Source organism: Colobus angolensis, unplaced genomic scaffold (genome assembly GCF_000951035.1).
Source record: "Colobus angolensis palliatus isolate OR3802 unplaced genomic scaffold, Cang.pa_1.0 Scaffold17, whole genome shotgun sequence".
Lineage (NCBI taxonomy): Eukaryota > Metazoa > Chordata > Mammalia > Primates > Cercopithecidae > Colobus > Colobus angolensis.
In genome coordinates, this window is record NW_012114821.1 from 18,466,308 (window position 1) to 18,471,531 (window position 5,224).

The window sequence follows — 5,224 nt, forward strand, 5'->3', positions numbered from 1 at the left end:
CAAATTGTAATAACAATCTATATTAAACAATAAAATGTCAACTTGTTTATATATATATCTATAAATTCATTTATAAAAATATATAACTTCATTTAATCCTAATAGCATATATTAATTAGATACTATTATCTCTACCTGATAGATGAGAAAACTGCAGATTAGAGAATGTTAATTTTTAATTCATCCCTTTTCACTCATCTTGGATCATGACTGCCTAGAACTACCTGTTTTGATCCTCAAGTTAACTTATCTTCTTTTGTATCTCTGATTTTCTCATTCTGTCTGGATTTTACCAAATCTCTGAATATTGCCAAAGTCAGGAAACAAGCCCTAGACCACCCAAGGCTTTGATTCAAGCAGGAAGGGCTCTAGTAAGATGCAGGCAGTTGGCCAAAAGACACTGCAAAGAGACTGCTTCCTTTATATGTACTTTTATTTGAATTTTCACAAGGATCTATCTGTGCCTGGGTGGTGAAGATGGGATGTTGTAAATGAGAAACTTTCATTCCAGGATAGGAGCAAGGTTTTGGAGATCAAACACACATACAAACACCCCTTGGGTGCAAAAAGAAAATGGAGCAATGTTCTATTCAATGACAAAGAAAAGAGATGCTGTGTAGAAGAGGTACCTTTCACATCTAAAGAGAAAAGGCAATAAACCAAAGCATAAGACCATGAACACTGGACAGCCCTGGTAGAAACCAGGATTGAAATGGAGAAGAAAACGCAAGAGACTTTAAAAGTGCCAAGGAGAGGTTCATCAAACAGAACACAGTATGCAGCTTTCCAGTAACTCAAAAAGTTTAGTTGGTCACTTATTCATTCAACAGTCATTTACTGAATAATATACTATGTGCAAAATGTGATGGCACATATAACTAGATTGTCTGGTATTGTTCCCATTAGAAATAGACCACCAAGTAACATTGCATTTTCACATCCGAATAGAGGTTGCAACTCATAGGATAATTTTCATTGCCAGTAATGAAAACTAAGGCCTACTGGGACTACTTAGAACCACTGATCAGAACCTGAATGCTAATTTTACAGCCTCATCACTTTGGCTTCTAGTTACCTGCATTGCCCCTAGGCACACAAACACCTTGTGTTGGACAGTATGATGCACTGCCCAGGTCCTCCTCCCATAATCAAAAGGACTTACTATTCCAGCTGCTAAAAGTGCTGCCGAAAGACACATTTCATCCGTTGGTTGAAAGAAGTCATCTTGCCAGAGGACATGCACCTTCTTGGGGTGGCCTGCCTCCAAGAGCTGCCACATTTCAGCTGTCTGTGGAAAGATGTCATCTTGCCAGAAGATATGCACCTTTCTGGGGTAGCATACCTCTAACAGCTGCTTAATGCTTAGGGAGAAAGTCTTCCTTCTTGACACAACTCAGGATAGCTCTGAAGGGTTATCTCATCTTCAAAATTTCCTGCAGGATCAGCTGAGGATTGCATTGAGACTGCATGACAGCACAACATCTCCCACCTCCCAGTCCTGCTTCCTTTCCTTCCTTTTCACAAGTATTAATTCCAGAAACAGCCCTTAAAAAATAACCTGCGTGCTAATGTCCATATCAGCTGTTTCCGGGGGAACCCACCCATCACATATTTTCTGCTCTGTCACCTCTGGAAGCCAGCCTGCTCTTCTTCCTCCTTGTCCCTCTCCCCCATGTTGGCTCAGTCATTGAAGTGTCTTTGCCTGGCTGTCCCAAATGACCTACGCTCACGTACCTCGCTCCTTCTTGGAAATACATCTTTTCCTCTACCTTATCTATCAAGCCAGCTAGAAAAATCTACATTTCACATATCAGGACCTAGAAAAATATGCACTGTTTTTCAGTTTCAGAAATTGAAGTAAGCTCTGTGAAGACTCCTTGAGCAGGGGCTACTATTTCTAGAGATGAGACAAAGCTTCCAGAACATTCTGTGTGAATGTCCTCCAATAGTTTTAGAGAGGCAGATAACAACGTCCTCCAACAGTTTTAGAGAGGAAGATAACTTCTGGAGATAATACCTACGACGTGAGACATCAAGTAATAAAATCTGTTACAAGAAGTACAGGTGCCACGTTTGGAATTTGAAAAAGTGAAGTTTTCAGCTGAAAAGTGTTAAAAAAAAATTTCATAGCGTCTGCAACATTTCTGCTGAAAAAGACAAGTGTAATTTATGCATAAAGTCGTGAGAAGATGACATTCTTTCAGGGGGTGGGGAGACACTGTATTAACAAAGGCATGGAGGTGAAAAGCCATGGAGTATGAAAGGAATGCTAGCATGATGATAGGAGTCCCAGTGTTTATAGAACAGTGAGAAATGAAACTGAAAAGATTAGGATAAAAGTATCCCTCTAACCATCACAAAAGAAGAACAGACAGTAGATAAATTATTTCCATTTGAAAATATGATACTAAAACTTGCTACAATGTTAAAGTTGAACAAACAAAACTGGGAGAGGGCCGGCGCATTGACTCACACCTGTAATCCCAGCACTTTGGAAGGCAGAGGCGGGTGGATCACGAGGTCAGGAGATCGAGACCATCCTGGCTAACATGGTGAAACACAGTCTCTACTAAGAAAATACCGAAAAATTAGCCGGGCGTGGTGCTGGGCGCCCATAGTCCCAGGTACTCGGGAGGCTGAGGCAGGAGAATTGGTGAACCCGGGAGGCGGAGCTTGCAGTGAGCTGAGATCTCGCCACTGTACTCCAGCCTGGGTGACAGAGCGAGAGTCCGTCTCAAAACAACAACAAACAAAAACAAGCAAACAAAAATAAAATGGGAGATGTACGTTAACCTCCATTGACACATGAATAGAATAGCACAATTCCAGTATTATTTTCACCAGCCCCAAAGATTTTGACTTCCAAATTTCATTTTGAAGGGAATCATTTGTAAGTGCTTAAGAAAAGAGGTATAAAGGCAGGAGTCTGACAACTCACTGGAAGGGTACTCAGTTGTGTTCCCAAAGATCACATTTCTTAGCCAGACTCAGTAATACTTGATGGTACCACCAGAAACCCACTCATTCCTCATAAACCCATGAAATTAGCCTTATCCCTTTCTTCTTCTGAATCCAGCACAGAAATCTCTTGGCTACAAAACTTAAGCTCCTTGAAGGCAGAAATTCTGTCTGAATCATTCATGTAGTCATAATATGTAGCAATGCTAAAACAGAACGCTCTCTTCAAATGCTGGCTGAACAAATAAATGACCTACATGGCTTGTTTAAGAGCTGAAAACTCCATGGTATAGTACCCTCCCTTTGGGAGCTCCATTGAGCCTGGAATCTATTTACATATGCAAAAGTTTGTTTGTTTGCAAGCCAAAAACAAAAAACAAAAACAAAAAACAACTTTTGCTCTTCAGGTGACAAAGGATTTATCGGAAATGGAGTAGTCACAGATTTAAGTAAGAAACTGAACACTCAAACTTCGGGAAAAACAAACTGAGGAAATCACAAGGGCTTCAGTACCAGGAGTCTGTGGCCTTTTTGATAAAAGTTGATGCTGCAAACGTGACTCAGCTCCTACTAACATCAATTTCTGCGTCTCTCATTTTGATGTCAAATTCTTAAGTGAGAGAGTTTGATTGTTCTGGCTTCAGTCAACAAGTCCCTTTCTGCAGTTCAACCCAGCCAGGGGTCAAGAAGTAAGAAGGACATAGCCACTGGGTGGAATGAGGTGAAGACAGACAGGCACTCTAGAGTGTGCCTTCTCTATCATACCCCTTGTCTGCCCAGGACATATTTACATCTATTCCTTTAAATATACTGGTGACTAACATGTGGGGGTTACTTCTACATGTCCAATTCTCAGTTTTACATATATTTACTCATTTAATCCTCATACAAGCCTACAATGTGTGCAAATTATTTTTACTACTTTAAAGACAATGGAACTGAGATACAGACAAAATAATTGATTCAGGTCTATTCAATGACAACCTGACAGAGCCTGGATTCAATCTCGGACATTTTTTACTTCAGAGCCCACGCTATTAGCTAATAAGCTGGAAGAACTGAGTCAGGGCCATATGATCTTCCACCTGGTTAGGTAAGGTTTTGACACAACAAGCAGATTACAGTCTTCAAGAGCCATCCTACATCATTCTTCTCTTCAAGTTCCAACAGTACAGAGTGCAGGGTTGGGTCCTGGGAGGCTCTTAATAAAACTTGCTTACTGATTCCATAAAATCTGCACTTCACCTACCTTTTTAATGCTCCTGTCACAGCCTTTTCACAGCTGCAATGCATAATCTTTTTTCACTAATACTGCTGGAATTAGTCTTTAAACCTTTCCCATTCTCATACCCCCCACAACCTCTATATCCCGGAGACTTCCAGTATTACACTAGTATTCAGAAAATGCAGGTGTATCTTTTAGTCACATTTAGACTTAAATGTATCTATTAAATGCCAAGTAGCTAAAAACTGCCAGAAAAACAGGGTCAAGTAAGTCTAAGCCTCTGTCCCAAAGGAGTTTATAACCCAATGGGAGAGTAAAACACATAAGCCAAATGATGAAATGACATATAATGAGTGTTGTTGAGAATTTCCACTACTCCCATCCACTACACCCACCTACTCATCAGCATCTAGACTCAGTGATGGTCATCTGTCTCCCTCATCACAACTACAGATGAACTGTCCATGCCCCAGGATAAGACCACCCCTTCAGCTTGTGCAGTAGAATTGTGCATCTTCTCCATCACTTATCCAAGGGGATCACTTCAGTAACTCAACACATTCTTCTGTCATCAAACTTTCCTCTCTGATGAATTATTCTCACCTGCCTACAATCATAACATTCTTTCTTCTGCATTAAAAACAAATAACAACAAAACCCCTCTCTTAAACCCACCTTTCTTTTCCAGTTTTTCTATATTTCTCTATTCTCCTTTAAGCAGAATCCTAAATGTTACCCAATTTCTCTTCTCTCACATTTTCTTATACTCGCCCTCACTAGACATTTGCCCCATTAGAACCACCTTGACGAAGTGATCAGTGACCTCCATTTTGTCAAATCCAAGGATCAACTCTCAGTCTTCATCTAACTTGATCTGTAAGTTAACTTGCTTCTTGTAAGATCCTGAGGCAGATGATTGTGTGATTGCTGTGCTGTAGCTGTCAAACATTTCCTTTAAGGAACTGAAAGCCTGCATCAATGGATGCAGGCTGCATCAGTTGGTCCCTTCTTGGGACCTACATCAATTGGTCCCTTCTCGGA